The sequence below is a fragment of the Narcine bancroftii genome, chromosome 6 (assembly GCF_036971445.1).
Source record: "Narcine bancroftii isolate sNarBan1 chromosome 6, sNarBan1.hap1, whole genome shotgun sequence".
NCBI lineage: Eukaryota > Metazoa > Chordata > Chondrichthyes > Torpediniformes > Narcinidae > Narcine > Narcine bancroftii.
In genome coordinates this window covers 212,417,999-212,442,657 of record NC_091474.1, presented here as the reverse complement: position 1 = coordinate 212,442,657, position 24,659 = coordinate 212,417,999, and the positions used below count along the sequence as shown (strand labels likewise).

The window sequence follows — 24,659 nt, the reverse complement described above, 5'->3', positions numbered from 1 at the left end:
AGTCTGATGTTATTCTTGTACAGGTATATCCAAAGCACCCTACATTTTGTTAATAATGTTTTAATCTTTTGTCACTACTTGGCTTATAAGCCTTGAATGAATGTGTGAATGTGATCAGCAGACAGCCTCAAAAGGCAGCTTTGTTGCTTCGACGGCACCAGGCAATGATCTCCATGTTTGTACTCCATTTGAATTTTGAATGACTGAAATCCTTTAGGTTTAAGTACAAGGCCTTGGTTTACATTAATACTGCAGTTACTGCCTGGTCATCCACACTTCTCTGAGGTGGAGAATTCACCACGCTTTGCTAAAGAAAATGTTCCTTCATTTCAGTGAAAAATATCTGACTCTTTATCCTGAGGACATGCCCTCTAATTCTAGGCTCACCAGCCAGGGAAAGTAGCCTCCTGGAATCTATGCTCATCTCTCGAATTCATGTTCTTCAAGGAAAGTGCTTTGCTTTCTTGTAAAGTGTACACATTATTGACATCAAACAAGTGTTGTAATAAGTAAGAAAATGTAATTACAGCAGCTTATGGAATGTATAAGCTGGTCTACACGCTTCCAACCCTTGTTGGCTATATACAGTCCATCAACATCATCGATCCTTATCTCAGATGTACCTGCATACCTTGGAATTCATTCTGAAGCCAAAGCCACACCAGCAGTTCATAAAAAAGCACCAAACATGTAAGTGAATTTTTCATAATTTGAAGGATGAGCAAAAGTCTGATAGCCACCCTTGCATGCCCTATCAACAACGTCGCACTGAATGTCACCAAAATCAAGGAGCTAATTGTTGCCTTCAGAAAGAGAAAGCACTGATTATTGGAGGATCAGAGGTGGAGAGGGTGAGCAAATTTAAGTTCTCGGGAGTCACTATCTCAGAGGATCTTTCCTGGACCCAACACACTAAAAGCATCGTGAAGAAAGTATGTCAGCACCTCTACTTCCTCAGGAGTTTGCAGAGGTTTGGAATGACATCGGAAATCCTGGCAAATTTCTACAAATGTGTGGCTGACTGGCTGCATCACAGTCTGGTATGGAGATACCAATACCCCTGAGCATAAGGCCCTGAAAAAGGTAGTGGACGCAGCCCAGGACATCACAGGCAAAACCGTTCCACCATTGAAATGTCTACAGGGAACGCTGCCATCGGAGAGCAGCAGCAATCATCAAGAATCCACATCACCCATCACATGTTCTGTTTTCACTGCTACCATCAGGGAAGAGGTATAGTTGCCACAAGATTGGCACCATCAGGTTCAGAAGCAGCTGCTACCCCTCCACCATCAGACTCCTCAACAACAAACTCAATCAGGGACTCATTAAAGGACTCTTACTTGTACACCTTATGGATTTTTTCTCTCTGTATTGCACAGTCTGTTTGTTTACATTTCTTTATTTGTTTTCATGAGTACATTGAGTACAGTATTTTTTCACTACCAATAAGTGGTAAATCTGCCTCACCTGCAGAAAAAGAATCTCAGGGTTGTATGTGATGTCATGTATGTACTCGGACAATAAATCTTATATATCTGAAATCAAAGAAACCACATCATTTATCAAAGATGAGACGAATTTCATTTTGGCCCTGTGAGCTTGGTGAAAAAAAAAACGTTATAGGTTGCTATTTGTGGAGAAAGGTAGTGACAAGACATTGGAGCTTAAAACTTGTACATAATGTTTTCAGAGAGCATATTCAAATGACAAGAATGAGAGATTAATCCTAATCACTCAAATGTTCTAAATTAAAATTCAAAGTACTTCAATTACAGCTCTATGTTTCACAAATTTTGTGCACACTAAGTTTATTTGTCACAAAATACACGTGAACAAACCAACTGCTTATCTCTAACACTGCATTCAACCATGTATAGAGCACAATGTTCAGAGAATAGAATAACACTGAAAAGGAAGGTGAATTAGCACCAGGCAAGAGCAGCATTAGAGCACTTTTATGGGACTCGTTCAGGAGCCTGATGGCAGCAGGGAATAAACTGCTGGTGCATGTGTTCACACTCTTAGGTCTTTTCCCTGATGGGAGGAAGAGAAAGCAAGTGCATCCAGGGTGTCTTAGGTATTTCATTATGTTGTCTGCCTCTCCAAGGCAGCAGGAAATGTCGATGGAATCCATGGAGAAGAGGGAAGTTCACTTTATGTTCTGAGCTGCGTTCACTATCTTCTGCAGTTTCTTCCAAAGCAAATCAAAAGAAAATGAACGAAAGAGGCCAGTGGCTCTATTTCTAGTGCAACACATTCTATTGTTCTTCAATATTTACCTATTGAAAAGGTGGGCAAAAAAAGTTCAGGAAGCTGAGTAAAATTAGCTGAATTGAAGGATAGGAATGGAAATTATTTTGGTTGTCACTTCATCTATTTATAACTCAGATTTTGCAAAGGTATGCAAGATGTTTCTTTACAGCATCACTCAAACAGACTCTTACATGTCCAGGGTTACTTTTTGTTAATGTGATTCTGCTGGCATCTTTTCCACAGATAGAAATTAAAATTGCTCCCTGTAACAAATTAATAAAAAAAGTCTCTTATACATAACGACTAAAACAATTCTCCCTTTGATTTTTGGGGAATAACAGAACAGCAGGACCCTCATTGATCTCTCAGGTGAGCAGATAGCATTAGCTTAAAATATTTGCAAACACAATGACAAACATCAAGTAATAATTTGCACCTTACTGTCAGTTAGAACGCCTCTAAACTCTTTGGATAATACACATAGATTTTGGCCAATGCAAACTCACCAGTAACTTTGGTCACATTTACATTTCTAACTTCCAATCTTTCTGCTTCCATTTCCTCCTGCCCAAATTGACTTGTTGTCATTCAAGGTATCAGTGGTGCCAAGTTTTGTATCTGCGAAAGGTACATCCTGTATCTATTGCTCGTTCCTGTAAGGTGTGAGTGTTTTACTTTTAGATACATGTTCATATTAACCTAGATATAACTAGACAATAGCACACCCCATGCTTTAACAATAGTATCACTGTGAATCTGAAGTGGACAGAAATTTATATGCTTCTCTGTAATTTTTTAATCCTTGTGGGTCACAGTTTGCGCTTCAGCTTGACTGCAAGTAAGACCAAGAGATATAGAACAGATTTGGACCATTCAGCTCATTGAGACTGCTCTGTAATTCAAATCCTGGCTGATCTATTTTTCCTCTCAACCTTATTCTTCTGCTTTCTCCCAAAAACCTATGACATCTTTTCTCTTCCAGAATGTACCAACTTCTTTTGCCTTAAATATACCCATGACTTCACCTCCACAGATGTATGTGGCAATTAGAAATCATTATAACATCTCGCCTCCGTGCTACTGGCTAAATTGTGAAATTCCATGCGCAGACATACAGGAAGTACACTGAGCAGTAAAACATGAAAATCTGTAGACACTATGGTGGAAGTAAAAAAACACATGTAACCATAAAATCATCACAGTATGGAAACAGGCCATCTCAACCCCTCTAGTCCACACCATCTGCCATCTTTCAGCCCACTCTTCTTAGCAGTCCAAATCCTTCTGCCATACCAGAAAACCATCTTCACTATCCACAACTCCCCCTATTTTTGTATCATCTGCATATTTACTAACCCAATTTACCACTCCATTATCAAATCATTAATGTAAATGACAAACAACAAGGGACCCGACACCAATCCCTGAGGCACACCGCTTGTCACCAGCCTCCATCCTGACAGAGAGTTATCCACCATGACTGTCTGTCATCTACTTTCTGCCACCGTTAAACTCTCTGACTATCTCAACATTAATACCTAGCGCCTGAACCTTCCTTATCAACCTTCCATGTGGAATTTTATCGAAGGCCTTACTGAAATCCATATAGACTATATCTACTGCTCTACCCTCATCAACCTTCCTAGTCTTTATGTATCATATAGATTGAACTTTGATTAAATGGGGAGGGGGGTGAGGGAGGTAGGGAAGGGAGGGGGGAAAAGGGGAGAAAATGGCACTGTATATATTCAAGAGAAAAATGTCTGTAAGTATTTTGGTCAGTATAGTGTGAAAAATTTTAAAACAAAAAAAAAACCTTCCTAGTCACCTCCTCAAAAAATTCAACAAGATTTGTCAAATATGATCTTCTCCGCACAAACCCATGTGGAGAAACTCAGGTCAAACAGTGTCTTTTATATAGCAAAGAAAAAAATACATAACTGATTTTCAGGCTTGAGCCTTTATTCTTCTTTCTTTGGCCTGGCTTCGCGGACGAAGATTTATGGAGGGGGTAAATGTCCACGTCAGCTGCAGGCTCGATTGTGGCAGACAAGTCCGATGCGGGACAGGCAGACACGGTTGCAGCGGTTGCAGGGGAAAATTGGTTGGTTGGGGTTGGGTGTTGGGTTTTTCCTCCTTTGTCTTTTGTCAGTGAGGTGGGCTCTGCGGTCTTCTTCAAAGGAGGTTGCTGCCCGCCGAACTGTGAGGCGCCAAGATGCACGGTTTGAGGCGATATCAGCCCACTGGCGGTGGTCAATGTGGCAGGCACCAAGAGATTTCTTTAGGCAGTCCTTGTACTTCTTCTTTGGTGCACTTCTGTCACGGTGGCCAGTGGAGAGCTCGCCATATAACACGATCTTGGGAAGGCGATGGTCCTCCATTCTGGAGACGTGACCCACCCAGTGCAGCTGGATCTTCAGCAGCATGGACTCGATGCTGTCGGCCTCTGCCATCTCGAGTTCTTCGATGTTAGGGATGAAGGCGCTCCAATGAATGTTGAGGATGGAGCGGAGACAACGCTTGTGGAAGCGTTCTAGGAGCCGTAGGTGATGCCGGTAGAGGACCCATGATTCGGAGCCGAACAGGAGTGTGGGTATGACAACGGCTCTGTATACGCTTATCTTTGTGAGGTTTTTCAGTTGGTTGTTTTTCCAGACTCTTTTGTGTAGTCTTCCAAAGGCGCTATTTGCCTTGGCGAGTCTGTTGTCTATCTCGTTGTCGATCCTTGCATCTGATGAAATGGTGCAGCCGAGATAGGTAAACTGGTTGACCGTTTTGAGTTTTGTGTGCCCGACGGAGATGTGGGGGGGCTGGTAGTCATGGTGGGGAGCTGGCTGATGGAGGACCTCCGTTTTGTTTTGCAGAAATGTTTGGCCTGGAAGTCAGCCTGAGCCCTTTATTAAGGTATGGCAAAATGTCAGCAGGCATCTGAGTAAAAGAGTAAGGGAGGAGGTGCGGTCGCAAAGGCAGGAGGTGATAGATGGAGGAGGGAAGGAGGGGACAGCAGTGATCAGGGGAGGAGGGATGGCTAGGTGAGGGGAAGGGGAAGGGAGGGAGGAGAACTGAAAGGGCAAGGGAAAGAAGGAGGGAAAAGAGATGAACAGGCTAGCAGAAACCGGAAATATCGATGTTAATGTCATCTGGCTGGAGAGCGCCCAGACAGAAAATCAGGTGTTGTTCCTCCAATTTGTGGGTGGACTTTGTCGGACAGTACATAAGTGCATGGACAGGTAGGTGAGTATGGGAGTGTGAGACAGAACTAAAATGGTTGGCTATTGGGAGGTGTCTGTCCCTCTAGTGAATAGAGCAAATCTCCCAATCTTCGCCCAGTCTCTCCAACGTAGAGAAAGCCACAAACGGAGCACCAGATGCAGTAAATCAATCCTGCAGATACACAAATGAAGTTTTGCTTCACTTGAAAGGTCTCTTTGGGGCTCCAGACTGTGATGAGGGGGGGTGTTGATGTGGGTGCAAGTGTTGCAGCTCTTGTGGCCACAGGGGAAGGTGCCGGGGGAAGATTGATGGGGAGGGATGAGTGCACAAGGAAGTCATGGAGGAAATGGACCCTAAGTAAGGCAGAGAGGAGAGGAGAGGGAAAGATGTGTCTGATGGTGTGATACTGTTGTAAGTGTCAGAAATTCCGGATGATAATGTGTTGGATACAGAGGCTGGTGGGGTGGTAGGTGAGCATAAGGGAGATTCGATGTTTGTTGCATCTGAGGGCAGGAAGGGCCAGGGCAGATGAGCAGGAAATGGGGGAGATGTGGGTGAGAGCTGAGTTGATGGTGGTGGAGGGGAAGCCAAATTTGTAGAAGAAAGAAGACACTTCAAAAGATCTGGACTGGAAGATCTTGGGAACAGATGCAGCAGGGAGGGAGAAATTGAGAGAGGGGGATAGAATCCTTGCAGGGGACAGGGTAAAGGAAGTGTAGTCCAGGTAGTGGTGGGAGTTAGTGGGCTTGTAATATAGGTCTTGCTTATTTCCCGAGATGGAGGCAGTGAGATCCAGGAAGAAGAAAATGTTGTTGGAGATGGACCAGATGGGCTTGAGATCGGGGTGGAAGTTGGCCGCGAAATGGATGAAGTTGACAAGCTCATTGTGGGTGTATGAAGCAGCCCTGATGTAGTCAGTGATATACTGGAGGAAGAGTTGAGGGGTCTTGCCTGTGTAGGCTTGTAACATAGATTGCACCACAAAACCCACAAATAGGCAGGTGTAGCAGGGACCCATATCGTTACTCATGGATTTGGATTTGGAGAAAGTGAGATGAGTTAACGGAGAAGTTGTTTAAAGTGAGGACAAGTTCTGCTAGGCAGAGGAGGGTAGAGGTGAAAGATGACTGGTTGGGTCTCTAATCTAGAAAGAAGCTAAGTGCTGTGTGGGGGATGGAGGTATAAAGGGATTGGACATCCATCGGATTCGGGGAATCTGAAGTTATTGAAGAGATGAAGGGGATCTGAGGTATTGTGGATGTAAGTGGGGAGGGATTGAACCAGGGGAGAAAAGATAGAGTTAAGGTAAGATTAAATTAGTTCAGTGGACAAAAGCAAGCAGAAACAATGAGTCCTCCCAGATTTTTAGGTTTGTGTAACTTGGGTAGAAGGTAGAAACAAGCAGTACAGCAATGAGGTTGGCAGCCGAGAGAGGGAGGTGACCAGAGGTGATGAGGTTGGAGGTAGTGGTGGAGACAGTGATTTGATGTGCTGTGGTGGGGTTCTGTGGGAGGACTAGATAGGAAGAGGTGTCTGAGAGCTGTTGTCTGGCCTCAGTAAGTGGCAGAACATTACAGCACCACCCTTATCTGTGTAGAGCTGATGGTTGAATGCGTGGATCCAGTGGAAGATGTAGTACAGGAGGAGTCCGCTAGTTGGATCAATTTAAGCCCTTATGTAATGATGATATAACACCTGTCCTGCCAAATTGGCTCTGAGCAAGCATCTAACACACGTTACGAATCACACAAAAGAAAACAGGTCTAAATAGCATTGATATCCCCATTTCGAAACTTGAAACATTGAAAAGGATCCTTAAAAGGTTGCAAGGTTTTTGAAGACTGAATTGAAGATGAATTTATTGCATTGTTTTGGGTTGGACTATTGCCAGAAGCCTTAGAAAAACTTCTGTTTCCTGCTTGTCATTTTTTTAAAAATAAGAACCCTAGTGGTAATTCAGTTGGGATCTCCATCAAGGCCAGGGGCAGGAGAAAATTCCATGCTGGAGGAGGTCAAAGGAAGAGTAGCGAGACTCTTGTTCCCAGTTCTCTGACAACAATAGAGGTAGACCCCTACTTATGATGGAGTTCTGTTCCGGAACTCACACCGTAAGGTGAAATTATCATTAAGTTGGGGTCCGCCTGTACTGGTAGCAGTCTGCCATGTCCCTGCCAGGAGGCCTATGTCCCAGCTGCTGCCAGCGGGAGGCCGATGTCCCCGCTGCTGCAGCAAGGAGGCTGATATCCTGATGTTGCCGGGAGCCTGAAGTGGTGCCAGGTAACCAAGGGTAGCGGTGTTACCTCGTAACCTAAGTGGTGATTTGGAACACATGCACAGATTGCCATTACTCTCTCTCTCTCTCTTTCTCTCTATCTATCTCCCCCGTGACAGCAATCTATGCATGCGTTCCATGTTAGCTTTTTTAAAAAAATGGCATTGGGTCCGTCAAAGCAGGATACATGTAGACCCCGACTTACCTTAATTCAAAACAGATTCTGATCATTGTAACCTCAAAATACCGTAAGTCAGAACATCGTAAGTCAGGAGTCTATCTTGTACTCGATCTCTAACTATCGAGGAGCAATGTATCTGAATGCTACGGTTTTCAAAAGAATCTGATTTCTAAAATGCGCTGCCTGCTATGGGCAGACCTCCAACCACAAAGCAATACTGGGACTGGTCTTCACTTCTGGCTAACCTAACCAGCAACAGCTAACATTAATTGCTGCCTAGGGTAGCCTCTGCATCAAAAAACAAAGCCGAATACCCTTATCAAACTTCTACAGGTGCACTATAGAAAGTGCACTGACAGGTTGCATCATTGCTTGGTTTGGTCATTTGGGTGCCCAGGAACGTAGAAGTCTGCAAAAGGTAGCAAACGTAGCCAGGTCCACTTCCCATACACTGAAGATATCTACTATCTGAGGCATTGCCTCGGGCAGCACATTTAGTGTCATGGTTAGCGCAATGCTATTACAGCACCAGTGATCCGGGTGCAAATCCAGTGCTGTCCTGAATAGGTTTGCTCTGGTTTCCTCTCACCCTCCAAAATGAAAAGGTTGGTAGGTTACTTGGATCTAATTGGGTGGCATAGATTTCTGGGGCAGGAGGGCTTTCTACCATGCTCTATCATTAAAAACTAAATAAAGAAGGCCACTAACATCATAAAAAAGCCTCCATCACCCTGGTCACAACCTCTTCTCACTGCTACCTTCTGGCAGAAGGTGCAGAACCCTGAATTCCTGTGTTTCTACATTCAAGAACAATTTCTTTCCAATGGCTGTCAGGGTCTGATCCTGGACCACTCACACTGCAAAACTTATAGTCTGCACTATTGTAACACCAATTTTCTCTTGCACTATGGTAACTGGATTTTTATTTTCTATATTTGGTTTTTTTTTTTAATTTAACTTGTACCTCCATAGTAGTTTTTTTCTTTATAAAGTGCTTGTTTGACTGCAGCAAATAAGAATTTTAGTACGTATGTGCTTTGTACAGTATATATGAGCATACAGTCTGTATAATTGGGATACAGCTCTTGCCCATCTACAATCTGCATTCTTTAAAGAAATTCATTAAAGTTTGAGTGAATTAATTCTACTTCCTCATATAAAATAAAGGTAGCTGAAGCATCATTACCTGAAATGTAAACTTGGATTCTTTCTCCTCAGATGCTCCCTTACTAATAAGTACTTTTCTACTTCTATTTCAGATTTACAGGATCTGCAGCTTTTAAAAAAAAATACTATTTTCCTCAATTACATCTTTTAATTCATCAAGGTGGAAATTTTTAGATCCTGAAGAGCAATCTCACTTCTGTTTCATTAATCTTTCATTGGTTTTTTTTTTAACATATTAAAACTTCAAATTCATTATCTTAAATTTTCTTTGTATTTCTATTTCATCCTCTTTGAAAGTTTTATCATCATATCATTTCTAAAGAGCCGAAATGCACAACATTTAAAGCAGAGAAAGGTTGATGAACTTTTATTGATGTGGTAAAAATATATATTTATTTGTCAAATCTCTTCAAGCAGGGTGATCCTTGTAGGCTTGAAAGCTACGAAACATGTCTTTCATTCTGCTGTGTGTGAAGTGACAACAAACCGAAAATAAATCATTTAAATTTCATATACATTTGTTCTCTTTATAACCCACAGAACTAGGGTTTTAAAACTGATAGCCATGAATGATTAATTTGATGTTGTACTAGAAACTAAATAATTCAGGTAACACTGGAAACCGAAGAAGTAGGACAGGAGTGGAGCTCATATTCATCGTTGGCTGCAATCTTGGTGGAGCAAAACCGGAATATCAATATTTGTAAAGTTCAGCATGATTTTCCTTTATATTATCATAAATTGCAGCTCCCTGTATGTAGAGATCAACTCCAGCTACAAGTACTTGAAGTACTTGATCATGTGTTGGAAGTGGAGGCTGGTGGGGTGGTAGGTGAAGATAAGGGGGGTTCTATTGTGGTCGCATCTGGGGGTAGAGAGGGCCAGGGCAGGTGAGTGGGAAATGGAGGAGATGCAGGTGAGGGCTTAGTTAATGGTGGCAGAGGGGAAGCCACGTTTGTGGAAGAAGGCAGACATTTTGGAAGATCTGATCTGAAAGAACTCATCTTGGGAACAGATGCAGTGGAGACAGAGAAATTGAGAGAAGGGGATGGAATCCTGGCAGGGGACAGGGTGTGATGAAGTGTAGTTTAGGTAGTTGTGGGAGTTAGAGGGTTTGTAGTTCATGTTGGTGGCCAGTTTGTCTCCCAAGATGGAGACAGAGAGATCGAGGAAGGGGAGAATGTTATCGGAGATGGACCAGGTGAGTTTGAGATGAGCGTGGAAGTTGGACACAAAGTGGATGAAGTTGACAAGCTCATTATGGGTGCATGAGGCAGCTTCGATGTAGTCATCGATATACCAGAGGAAGAGATCAAGGGTCTTGCCTGTGTAGGCTTGCAGCATGGATTGCTCCACAAAGCCCATAAATAGGCAGGTGTAGCTAGGACCCATGTGGGTACCCATGACTACTCCTTTGATTTAGAGGAAGTGGGTTAAAGGAGGTTATTTAGAGTGAGGACAAGTTCTGCCAGGTGGAGGAGGGTGGTGGTAGAAGGTGACTGGTCAGGTCTTTGGTCCAGGAAGAAGCAAAATGCTTTCAGACCTTCTGTGTGGGAGATAGAGGTATAAAGGGATTGGACATCCATCGTGAAGATGAGGCAGTCCGTTCAGGAAATCTGAAGTCATTGAGGAGATGGAGGGCATGTGAGGTGTAGGTGAGGAGGGATTGGACCAAGGGAGAAAAGATAGAGTCAAGATAAGATTAAACTAGTTTGGTGGGGCAGGGGTAGGCAGAAACTGGGTCTTCCCGGATTATTAGGTTTGTATATCTTGGGTAGAAGGTAGAAATGGGCAGTGTAGGGAGGGGAGAAAATGAGGTTGGCAGCCGTAGAGGGAGGTGATAAGACTAGAGATGGTGTTGGAGACAATGGCTTGATATGTAGTGGTGGGATCCTGTGGGAGGGGTCGATCAGAGGGAGATGTCTGAGAACTGTCAACTGGCCTCAGCAAGTTAGAGGTCAGTGCGCCAGACCACAACAGCACAACCCTTATCTGCTGGTTTGATGGTGAGGTTGGGATTGTTACAGAGAGAGTAGATGATGGAGCGTTCTGAGGATGTGAGATTGGAATACGAGAGGGAGGGTAGTAAAGTTGAGACAGTTGATGTGTCGGCGGCATTTGGAAATAAAAAGTTCCAGACTGGGCAGCTGGCTAGTACAAGGTATCCAGGAGGAGGAAGAAGGATTGAAGTGGTTCTAGGGTAGTGGGGAGAGTCAGGGTCATGGAAGTAAGGCCGGAGGCAAAGGCAACAGAAGAAGAGTTGGGATCGCAGTGTACTCGGATCTTAATAATGTGTGAGGCCTCTACTGAGGACCAAGCACTCCGTCTCAGAGAAGGGAAGGTCAGAGAGGTTAGTAAAAACCAGACAGGTGTCAGAGAGGGAATCGGAGTTGTGGAGGGGGAGGTGGAGATTTGGGGTGGTCCAAGGGTGGAGATGGAGTTGGGAGGAGGTTGGGGAAGGAGGAGGAGGGTTGAGGGGGTTTGTGGGGGGGGGGAAGGGATTAGGGAGGTCAGGAGGGGGAGAGCTGCGGAGTTGTAGAGGTCAGGGGAAGAGGTTTGTGTTGGGGAGGTCAGAGTGGGGAGGTAGGGGGTAGGGGCCATTGGAGGGAGGAAGATGAGGGGGTAGGGGAGTTTAGAGAGGGGGAGATGAGGGAGGGGGAGCCAGAGAGAAGGGGGAAATGAGGTCTGAGGATTGTGGATTTGGGAGAGGAGGGGAGAGTGGGAGATGCAGGTAGAGTATGGAGAGGTGTAGGAGGATAGGCAAGGAGTAGTGAGGAGGATAATTAAGTGGGATCCAGTAGCGATATCAGGACTCCAGTAGTAGTCTGTACGGGGAGCCACGTGGTGCAAATCAGCAAGGGAGACTCCAGCATTTCCTCCTGGCAGTGAACTGAGGTTCACTGGTGATGTGTTATACTGATGGCTGGCTCCACCTCCCGGCTCCATCCCCATCTACCCTCCTAAACCCTGAGCCCTTCTGAAGATCACTGTAAGACCTTACTGTTATGAGTCCAGAGGACATGCCAAAAAGTAACACATTATACTCATATAAACTGGATGGAGTTACAAAAGCCGTAATACTCTTTCCTCACTCAGTTAAAGTCACACACCAGTATCCCTTCAACAAATCCAACTTATTAAGAAATTTAGCTTTGCCATTTTTATGAATACAGTCATCTATTCCCGGAATAGGATAAGCATCTATTTTAGTTACTGAATTAACTTTCCTGTTATCTCTACAGAACCTAACAGTTCCATCTGGTTTTAGTACCAGAATACAAGGAGAACTCCAATCTGAGTTCGAAGATCTAATAATATCATTTCTCAAAATATATTCAACCTCCTGATCCATGATTTTACTTTTCTGAATGTTTATCCTATATGGTTGGTGTTTTATGGTTCTCCAACATCTACATCATGGTAAATCACTGATGTCTTTTTTGGAACATCAGGGAACAAATTTGTGTATTTCAAAAGTAATTCTTTCAACTGCATCTGCTCTTGTAACTTAAGATGCCCTAACTTTTCATCCAAATTTTCCAAAATTGTTGAGTTAGACAAGCACACATGGTTTCTTTAAGGTTACCCTCACAAGATTCTGGTTCTATAATCTTATGATCCATAACTTACTCAACCTTGTCAACAACTAACACCTCAAATATGGATAGTTCTCCACTACCTCTATTCTCATACTTATGTGACAAACCTGAGTTTTATTCCTTCAATCTGGAGTGTTAACAACATAGTTAACATCATTCAGTTTTGATTTAACTACGTAAAGTCCAGAAAATCTAGCTCTCAAAGGATTGTCATGAGTTGGAAACAAAATCAAAACTTTACTTCCTGTCTTAAAATTCCTCACTTGAGTTTTCCTGTCAAATAAATGCTTCATTTTACCCTGAGCCATTTCTAAATTCTCTTGAGCCAAAGTCCACACTTTTTGTAACCTATCTTTAAATTTAGACACATAATCCAGAAAATTCAACTGTACATCCTCATTAACCCACTGTTCTTTTATCAACATTAAAGGTCCTCTAACTTGATGTCCAAACACAATTTCGAAGGGGCTGAAACCTAATGACTCCTGCACGGCCTCTCTTGCTGGAAATAACACTAAATGAATACCTTCATCCCAATCTTTTTCATTCTCCAGACAATAAATCCTCATCATACTTTTAAGAGTAGAATGAAATCTTTCCAAAGTTCCCGGAGTTTCAGGATGGTACACAGATGAAATGATCTGTTTTATTCCCAACTCATAAATCAACTGCTGAAACAACCCAGACATAAAGTTAAATCGTTGATCACTCTGGATCTCTTTCAGTAGTCCAAACACTGTGAAAAATCTTTCCAGAGCCTTTACCATTGTTCTGGTTTTAATATTTCTTAAAGGTATAGCCTCTGGAAATCTCGACGCTGTACACATAATTGTTATAAGTACTGATTTCCAGACAGTTTTCGGCAAGGGACCTACACAATCTACAATAACCCTAGTGAAAGGTTCCCCGACAACAGGAATAGGTTGTAATGGAGCCACTGGAGGACCCTGATTAGGTTTCCCCACAACCTTAAAAAAATGACATGTCTAGCACCAATTTATTACATCCTTCCTCAAACCAGGCCAGACAAACTGTCTCAAAATCTCTTTACACCAAGATGACCATTCAACGGTGTACTGTGGGCTAGATTTAATATTTCCATCCAGTAATTTCCAGGAACAACCACCTGATGAATCACCCCCACCCCCTCTCTTCATTAACAGGAATATCAAGAGGTCTCCATTTTCTCATCAACAATTCACCTTTCAAGTAATATCCACAAGCCATTTCTTTAATCTCCTGTTCAGTTCCTGCTTTGTCCCTTAAGATGAGATCTTTGTCTATTTCCTGATGCTGAATTAACTCTTTCCTTGACAAAGAGAAATCCTTACTATCATAATGTCCCTGTGCCTTCAAAAGTACTTCAGAAGTACTGGGCAAGTCTCTATCAACTGGATCTTCTTCAGCTTTCATAATTTTCTTCGTCACAGACCTCATTACACATGCAGGATATATCTCACAATCCTCTCTAACCTCATCCTTACAAGGCCAATTTGTTAATCTCAAAACTGACCCAACTTTATCCTCTGCCAAATCATTCCCTAATAAAAATGAGATACCTTGCATGGGTAACTTTGAAATTACTCTTACTACAACAGGTCCTTTAACTAATTCTGAATTTAGCACAATATTGTACGACCACACATCCAACACCTTTAATCAAAGTTGTCTCCCCTGTGTCAGTCCTTTAATCCAGAGTTAAAACACTTTCCAACAACAGTGACTGAGCAGCCCCAGTATCTCTAAGAATTTTAACTGGAACCTGTGGTTCTCCCTCTTTTACTGAAACAAAGCCCTTTGACACAAAAGGTTTGAAAACATCCATGTCCTCCTTACCAGGTCTGGAACATCTGCTCTCCTTAAATTCCACTGTTTTAATACATGCTTCTGGTAAAACCTCCTTTTCTCATTTCTTTTTCAACACTAGACAATTTGCAATCACTTGACCAGGTTTCTTACAAAAATGACATACAAATGCAGAAGTTCTGTCCTTTCCCACCTTACATCTTTTCTCTTAACATTTCTCCAGACTTAATTTCAGGTTTACTATTCTGCTCCACATTAACCTTATGAACAGGTTTATTAATCCGTTCCACATTAACTCTCTGAAAATGCTTACTATTCTGGAATGCACTTTTGTGAATCAGAGCAAATTCATCTGCTAATCTAGCCGTTTATTGCCACGTCTCCAAGTCTCTCTCATCTAGGAAGAATTTAATCTCCTTTGGGACACACCTTTTAATTTCCTCTATTAATATCAATTCTCTCAATCTGTCAAAATCATTGTTTATTCCTTTTGAGGTGCACCAACGGTCAAAACATACAGAATTCTTCAGAGCAAAATCCATATCAGATTGATACCATGATTTCACCAAACTCCTATATTTTGTGCATATGCTTATGGAACCAACTCTTAACCTTTCAATACTGCTTGTTTAACAGTATCATAATTTGCCACTTGCTCTGAAGTCAGACTAGAGTATGCAATTTGTGCTTTTCCTTTCAATGCCTTGGATACGACTGAACCCACTTGCTGTGCTATACACCAAAGGAGGGTGGCAGTTAGAAAACGGCATGAAAAGGCTCAGAGGCCATCTTGTCACGACTCAAATTCAAATTTGGTGCCTTGATTACGAGAGGAGGAAGGAGGGCAGCCATCTTAGTGTGCCACAGGATGGTGGGGGCCACTCAAGTAAGGAATACGGAGTCTCCGAGGTTCTAGCCTCCATGTTTCTGGATCAGGACAGACCTCATCAGCTTAGCAACTCCATAGTGACTGCAACGTAAATGGATCTCTACTAAATTCCTAATTGACACGGGCTCCACTGAAAACTTCATAGACTCATGGATTGTACAATAATACAACCTGAAGGAGTATCTTTCCAATTATCACATATTCCTCGCGCCCCATTCACCCTCTATCCGTATTCATGAACCTTGTATAGTACATTTGTCGTTTGAGGGGGAAGAATTTTGTAAAATACGCTTGTATGTACTTAACGAATTGTGTGTTCTGGTGTTGTTGGGTCTGAACTTCATGTGTCACCTTAAAAGCGTGACCTTGATCCCCTCCCCCCATAATGGTTTGGAACAGAGGGCCTCTAAAGTCAGACCCACATGCAGCCTCTCCACACTAAATCCCCTCCCCACTTCCCGAATCTGTCCTCGGACTGCAAACCTATTGCTACCAAGCTACCAAGAGCAGGAGGTAAAGAACAGCAGACTGAGATTTCATAAAGCCTGAGACACAATGTCTACTCAATGAAGGTATCATCGATCCTAGCTCCAGCCCGTAGAGAGCGCAAGTTGTAGTAGTAAAAGGGGAAAACAAATCCAGCCTAGTAATTGACTATAACCAAACTATTAATTGGTACACAATCCTGGATTCATTCCCCCTCCCTCGTATTTCAGACATGGTGAATGATATCATGCAATATTGGGTCTATTCGACCATTGACCTGAAAGCTGCTTATCACCAGCTGCCTGTCAATCCATTCCGAGGATGGTCCATACACAGCATTTGAGGCAAACGGTCATCTCTATCAATTTCAGAGGGTCCCTTTTGGTATTACTAATGGCATTTCTATCTTCCAGAGACAGATGGACAGAATGGTGGATGAGTATGGGTTGAAGGCTACCTTGATAATGTCACCATCTGTGGCCACATCTTGGAGGATCATGATGCCAATCTTCAGAGCTTTCTTCATGCAGCAAAAGCCCTGAACTGCACTTATAATTCCAGCAAGTGTGCGTTCAGGACTAAACGTCTGGCTATCCTGGGCTACGTGGTGGAGAATAACATCATTGGCCCTGACCCCGATAGGATGCGCCCCCTGTTGGAGCTTCCTGTTCCTAGGATCATGAAGGCTTTGAGGAGATGCCTGGGTTTTTCTCATATTACGCCCAGTGGATCCCTCAATATGCTGATAGGGTTTGCCCCCCCCCCCCCCACAAAAGCCACTATGTTTTGCAGCTCAGCTGAAGCCTAAATGGATTTTAACTACTTCCGAAACCACATTGGACAAGAATGTAGTGGCCCTGGCCACTACCCTCAGCCAGGCTGGCAGGCCAGTTATATTTTTTTTCTCAGACATTGCAAGACCACGAGCTCCGAAACCCCTCTGAGGAAAAGGAGGTGCAGGCTATTGTTGTAGCTGTGAGACACTGGAGGCACTACCTGGCTGTTAGGAAATTTACGATCCTCACTGACCAGCGCTCTGTCACATTTATGTAATATCAAGGGGAAAATCAAGAATGACAAAATTGCTAGGTGGAGGATCGAGCTCTCCACCTATCAGCCAGGAGACCTCAATGACCCTCCAGATTCCTTATCCAGAGGAAGGTGTGCCTCAGCACACACTGGTCAACTGTGAACCCTAGATAATGAGCTCTGCTATCCAGGGGGGTTACCCGCATGGCCCATTTTGTCAAGCCATGCAATCTGCCCTACCCCATGGAGGATATCAGGGAAATGACTAGGTCTTGCCAGGTCTGTATGGAGAGCAAGCTGCACTTCTACTGCCTTGCAATGGTGTACCTGATCAAGTCATCCCAGCCGAGGCTTTTTGTGCCATTTTTCCATCGCCACCCTCCTTTGACAAGTAGCGCAGCAGGTAGGCTCTGGCGAGTTTAGGGCTGAGGGTGATGGTTTGGGGCTGGAGTCAGAGTCGGGAGCTGTGCAGGCTATGGATTTCCCAGGTGTTCCTTTTGCATGACAGACTCACACCCAGTGTCCCCTCTTACTGCAGCTGGAACAGACAGAATTCTGAGCTGGGCATCGAGCACAAGGATGCTGGTTTCTACCACAGAAGAAGCACTCCCGCGCTAGGGAGTGCTCTCTGGTACGGGAGGTGGCTACTGTTAGGGCAGGGGCAGCGGGGGCTGCTGGTCCTAGGAAGGGTTCATGGGGGAGAGGATTGTCGTTGACCTCGAGGTCATTGGTCTTGAACTGGGCCTGTTCAAGGGACTTGGGCAGTTCAACATGGCTGACCAAGTCTTTCTTACCTGACTCGAGTAGTCGCTGCCTCATGTAACTTAAGCGGAACCCCGCGCCTAAGGTGTCCCAGATCTGCTCTTCCTCATGAACATAGCTGGTAGCTGTTTCATACCGGTACATCTTGGCAAGAGTCCACAGGTCAAGCAGATAGTCATCAATGGTCTCTCCAGGCCTTTGGAGACGTAGAGCAAGTCAATGCCTCGCTAGGACCTCATTCTGTGACTTCAGATATCGAGTCTTCAAAGCCTCAATGGCAGCATCATAGGTTTCACAGTCCTGAATGACTGCATACCCCTTAGTCCCTACCCTGGAATCGAGGGCCGACCTCTTGAGTTCATCAGTGTTGAATACATCCCTAGTTGCATTCAGGTAGACCTGGAAGCAGTCCAGCCAGTAAGGAAACTCCTTGGCAGCATCTGGGGACAGAGGGTCAATCAGTAGCATACTCGGCTTGAGCAGCACTTCCACCTTTTTAATAATAAGCTAATAAAATTGTAGCACGAATAAAAGCTCTCACAACTGGAGGGAGAACATTTGCTTTTATTAGCTTCTAACAAAGGATAGGGTCTTCAGTAAGGCTCTGGGTTTAGTTGGGAAAGCTGGATTATATATGGGTAGATGGGGGCGGAGCCTGGGGGAGGAGCCAAATCTACACAATCCATCCAGTGAATCTCAGTTTACTGCACTCACCTCATCCACCTATCATTTCCTGCCATTGCTGTCCCCCCCAACCCCCTCCCCCCAATCCTTTTGTTCGGATGCTTGGTCACATTCTCTCATGCCTTGATGAAGGTCTCAGGCTGAAATGTGAGTTAGGTATTTCTACCTTTGCTTTTTTTTGCTTATTTTTTCCAAACTTTATTTAAAAGATAACAGAAACATAGCATACAATATAAAAATATTCAAAGGAAATTTTTAATTAATACCCATCCCTCCTCCCACCCTTACAGCCAGCTCCCTTGAGGGGAGCAAAAAATATATTTAAAAAATATTGATTATATAAGATAAAAATTATAAATGTTAACAACATTTCAAAGTATATCTAAATGCATGGAGACCACTTACTAACAAAAGAAGAATAATTATCATGTAAAGTATAAGTAATCTTTTCAATAACAACACATTCTTTCAATTCATTATGCCAACGAGCTATATTAATCTCAGTATCGTCTTTCCAAGTACTAGCAACACATTTACGCGCTACTGATAATACCAAATCTACAAAAGCAATTTGAATTTTATCCAATCCCATTCCTCTTAACGAATATAAATTTCCCAACAAGAAAATCATCGGATCTAACAGTAGTATAAAATTATATAATTTCTCAAAAACTACTTTAATTGCTTGCCAAAATGATTGAACTTTAACATAATTCCATACAGCATGTAAAAAAGGTCCAATATATGAACCACATCTAAAACAAGAATCCAAATTACTAAACCCATATTTTTTTAACTTTTCCGGGGTCAAATATAATTGATGCAAAAAATTATAATTAACCATTCCATATCGCACATTAGTCAATTTAATTACATTGTCTTGACAAATATTTGCCCAATCTTCTTCAGGAAAAATAAATACTAAATCATTCTCCCATTTAAGTTTAGATTTCTCCCAATCTGGTTTATTCATACTATCGTGTAACAAATTATACATAACTGAAATATAACCCTTTTTCAGTATAGAGGAAATCAAAGATTCAATCTCGACAAAGAAGGTAAAATCATCTCTCTACCATAATTATCTTTTATCAAAGCCCTAAGTTGATAATGCACAAACAAATAATTTACAGGTATATCAAATCTTTCTCTCAATTGATTAAAAGAAAGAAATTGCCCCTCTATAAAACAATCTTGTATTGTCTTTATACCCTTAGAATCCCAAATCTTTAAATTATTGTTAAACATTGAAAAAGGAATAAGCTGATTGTTAGACAATGGAGTTAAAATAGATAATTTATCTTTTGACCCTAACACCCTAATTTTTTTAACCAAACCTTTAATAAATGTTTCAGTATCGGCATATCATATTGCTGTAACAAATTCAAATTCCAACGAAATATAAATTCATGTATTTCAACCCTAGGAATACATACCATCTCCACTTTAGACCAGCTAGGAGGCTAATCTAAGTCCGTCAATCTACTAATGAACTTCAACTGGGCCACTTCATAATAATTTTGAAAATGTGGTAGTTGTAGTCCGCCCAATGTATGCTTTCATGTAAGTCTATGCAATGCCATTCAAGCTAATCTACCTTTCCATTAAAAATTTCGTACTGCTTTATTCAAATCTTGAAAAAAAAACCCCTTAGAAAGTAAACAAGGTAGTGACTGGAATAAATATTGAATTCGAGGAAAAATATTCATTTTAATACAATTAACCCAATCAATCAAAGTTAATGGAAGATCTTTCCATTTAATCAATTCTGCTTTAATCCATCTTAATATAGGTACATAATTTAATTGATATAATGATTGATAATTCATATCCAAAAACATACATAAATATTTAATTTTAATTGTCCACCTTAATTTTGTAATTGTTTTAAATTCAGACTAATCTCCCACTCCAACTGGTAAAATTTCACTTTTATCCAAATTAACTTTATATCCTGATAATTCTCCAAATTTCAACAAACACTCTTGCAGTTGTTTCAATGACCGTTCCAGTTCCGTCAAGTATACCAACACATCATCCGCAAATAAGTTAATTTTATATTCTTCATTCTTAACCATAATCCCTCTAATTTCTTCATTTGTCTAATAGCCTGAGCTAACGGTTCAATAACCAATGCAAATAAGGCTGGTGACAATGGGCAGCTCTGTCAAGTTGAATGAGTCAATTTAAATGGTAAAGAAATCTGTCCATTTGTCACCACCCTAGCAATTGGGTTCATATATAAAGCCTTAACCCAACCAATAAAAAAGGGCCAAATTTAAATTTCTCTAACACTTTAAATAAAAAATCTCACTCAACCCTATCAAAAGATTTTTCTGCATCTAATGCTTTCGATATGCATTGACCAAAATATATTATCTGATGCATTTCTATTCTTAATAAAACCTGTTTGATCAATATGTACCAATTTAGGCAAATATTTAGCAAGTCTATTAGCTAATACTTTCACTATAATTTTATAATCCACATTTAATAAAGAAATAGGTCTATACAAAGACACTTTTAATGGTTCTTTTTTTGGAATGACAGATATTAAAGCACTAGAACAGGATTCTGGTAACTTCTGATCTTCAGTAACTTGATTCAACACTTCTCCAAATTCATTAGAAAAATCATCATAAAAAAGTTTATAAAATTCCACAGGGAATCCATCATTCCCTGGGGACTTTCCGTTTGGCATTTCCTGAATAGCTTCCTTAATTTCAAAATCCGTAAATGGAGATTCCAATTCCTGAACATCAATTCCATCTAATACCGGTAACTTTAATTTAGATAAGTAAGAATCAATAGAACCATTATCCTGTTTCCCCTAAGAAGTATATAAGTTTTGGCAAAAACTAAAGTATCATGATCATTCTCAAAAAATTGAGATTGAAAATTTCCATAGAAAACCTTCAAAATTGCAGGATAACGAAAAGCAAACTTGTAACCTTTTTACCACAAAACGTCTTTAGCCGTATTAAATTCTCGTCGTCTTCTAATAACCTCTTGACTCAAATCAGTATAAAAGAACACCCTATTATGTTGAACCATTAATGGAGATCGATTCTGTCTTGCGTTTTGCACTGCCATATGTAAAATCATTTCTCTATCTTGGTATTTTAAACAATGAACCAAGACTGCTCTCAGTGTTTGTCCTGGAAGTGGTCTTCTTCTCAGAGCTCTATGAGCCCTAACTAATTCCAAGCCCTCAGGGAAAAGCTCTTTACCCAGCACCTCTGGGATCCAGTGCTTAAAAATTTTTATAGGGTCAGCACCTGCCATATCCTCTGGGAGACCAACTATTTTCACATTATTCCTCCGACTTTGATTTTCCAACGAATCAATCTCCTTCATTAAATCTCTTTTTTGAATCCCCCAGTCTTCAAAAGAACCTTCCACATTTTCTGTTTTCTCTCTATTACATTCTACCTGAGCTTGACACTCAGAGAAAGCTGTTTCAATTTTCTTAAAATTATCTTGCACAGTGTCTACTGATTTTATACATTTATTAATATCACTTTTAACTACAGTCATTTCCTGTTTCACAGTTGACATTTCATCACCCAAAGTATTCATTTTTATTTTCATCTCCATAAATCCTTGAGTCATTTGAGTTGATATTTGTTTTGACATATTATACATTTGCAGTATTTGACCAGCAATCCCTTCCAAAACAGCGAACACTGAATCCAGTCCAGATTCCACTTCCACTTATTGAGATTCACCTTCTTTAACTGCAAGCTCCTCCTCCTGGATGAATTCCAATAAGGTAAGTTCCTCTTCTTCGTCAGAAATCACAAGTCCTTGTGACTGAACGGCTGCAGGTCTGGACACCTGACAGCGGCAACCCGACCTCTTTGGGATGGTGGCATTCAGGCTCCCCCACAGCACCGAGCTTTTCCAACAACTCCCGGGCCCACGATGCCACACGCAGGCCAGGCAAGGTCGTCGGACGCACAGAGGCATCTTCCAATGCTACCCTGCGTGCCACCAGGCCACCCAGCGAGGTCGCGGGTTCGTGGGTCCCCTTATCGGCCATGCCGAACTCACCGATGTGCCGGCACCAACTTTTTTGGCAGGATCAGCGCCGAAGTCAAACTCGAACAGGCTGGAGTCGTCAGGCTTGGAGACTCCCAACAACGACTCCATGGATTCAGCTATGCAGAGAGGCCTCAGTTTTTCCGCACTTTTATGCGTTGGAGGGCTGAACTGTGTCTGAATGTACCGGTTCCACGGGGAGTGGGGAATTTGTTTATAGGAGTGGGTGGAAAACTTGAGGGACCATGGTGGAGGTGGGATCAATTTATCACTTGTCCGGCTGATAAGAGATTTCATTATTGTAGGTGATGAGCTCAATTCTCCACCTCATAATCTTGTCATTTTTAATTTTCTCCTGCTGTTTATTATTGAACATAAAAGCAACAGCTCTCTGATCTGTCAGCAGGGTGAATGGTCTGCCTGCCAAATAGTTCCTCCAGTGACGCAAGGCTCCATTATAGCCTGTGTCTCCTTCTCAATGGCTGACTGCCTATGTTTGGGGGCTTAGAGGGTTCGGGAGTAAAATGCCACTGGCCTGCCCGCTTGGTTCAGTGTGGCAGCTAGGGTGAAATAAGAGGCATCAGTCTCCACTTGGAACAGGATAGATTCATCATTGCCACCTTACAATCTCGTCCTTAATGCCCTTGAAAGCCTTACAGTCCTCTGCCAATGTGGAAAGGTGGTGGCTTTCACGAAGGGTTGGGCATTGTCAGCATAGTTGAGGATCCATTGTGCATAGTACGAGAAGAACCTCTGGCACCTTTTTAAAGCCTTGGGGTTCGGAGTCAGGGGGCGATGACGCCATGCTCCACCACGTACCCCAGGATTGGCCGCCGCTTGATGCTAAACACGCACTTTTTCTTATTGTATTTGAGTTGAGGGACTTGACGGTGGCCAGGAACCTCTGCAGGTTCTTGTGTTCCTTCTGGTCATGGCCGCAGATGGTGACATTATCCAGACAGGGATAAGTAGCTTTTAGTTTATTGTCATCCACCATGCGAATCATCTCCCTTTGGAACACTGGCACCCCATTCATGAGGCCGAATGGGACCCGCAGGAAGTGATAAAATTGGCCATTTGCCTCAAGTGCCATGTACGGCAGTCTCCTGGGTGAATCAGAATTTGGTGATATATCAATTTGAGGTCTATGGTGGAGAAGACCCTGAAGTGGGTGATCTCATTCACCATATTGGCTATGTGGGGGAGAGGGTAGACGTCTAACAAGGTTAACCTGTTGATGGTTGGGTTGTAATCCATGACCATTCGGTACTTCTCCCCACTCTTCACCACCACCACATGCCCTCCAGGGGCTGTTACTGGGTCCTATGATGCCCTCCCCCAGCAGTCACCCCACTTCTGTTTTTATGAATTCCCTGTCCTCGGACAATGTATCAGCTGCTCTTTGTGGTGACTGGTTTGCAGACCAGCATGAGGTTTTGGAATGACCCAGAGGGCACCAAGCTGCAGGCCGGATGCTCTGCCTGGCGTTCTGGTGTATGATTGGGCCTATTCAGGTGGATAAACGGGGCCTGCAGGAACTGGTTATTACTGACCATGAGCGAGGGGTGGGGTCTGTCAAACTGCATCAGCACACCCTTAGGCTGAAAATCCAGCCCCAGTATGATGGATGCACTGAGATGGGGCATCTCCAGCAGTTTTAAGTTTTTATATTTCGTGGCCTTCAAGGTTGGGGACACAGTGCAAAACCCACGGATTAATACAGAGAGGAATTTGGTGGCTAGCGCTACCTTGCACTTCACTGGGGCCACCATCAGGGAATAACGTTGGCTGTGCTCAGGTGTATGAAACTCTCTGTGCTTCCTGTGTTGAGCAGGCAGCCTATAGTGTGGCCATTTACCTCAATGCCCATCATCGATTGGTGTGGCTGCTCTGGTCCAGCACAATGTAGGCCAACGTCAGCTTAGTGTCCAAGTCGCTGCTGGTATATCATTGGGATGGCTGCCACTAAGATGCCAGGAGATCGCAAAGATGGGTGCCCCCATGGATTGGACGTGGTTGAGTCCGGAAGAGAAGCCGGATGTGACATCACCCCGTGTCGTCACGTAAATGTTCCAGATGATTGGTTCTTGGCCAACGGAAATGACGCCGGAAGTGGATTGGGCCAAGATGGTGACGTGGATCACGGTCCACACGCGGGGTTTAGAGCAGAATACCCCGGCAATTTGAGCAGGTCGCACGACAGGCCTGACAGTACTTCCACTAGTGTTTGCTTTGGCTGCAGTAGCTGCACCTCATGCTCAGCAGAGGAAGCAG

General features: G+C 42.8%; 1 long non-coding RNA gene across 1 annotated transcript in view; it reads left to right on the top strand.

The window, feature by feature from the left end:
• The window catches only part of LOC138737750 (uncharacterized), an 80,020-nt gene extending 70,735 nt beyond the window's left edge, over positions 1 to 9,285 (top strand). The window contains exon 3 of the long non-coding RNA XR_011341202.1: positions 9,182 to 9,285. This is a non-coding gene — a long non-coding RNA (uncharacterized lncRNA). The remainder of the gene's footprint in view (positions 1 to 9,181) is intronic.
• Positions 9,286 to 24,659: the final 15,374 nt, after the last annotated feature.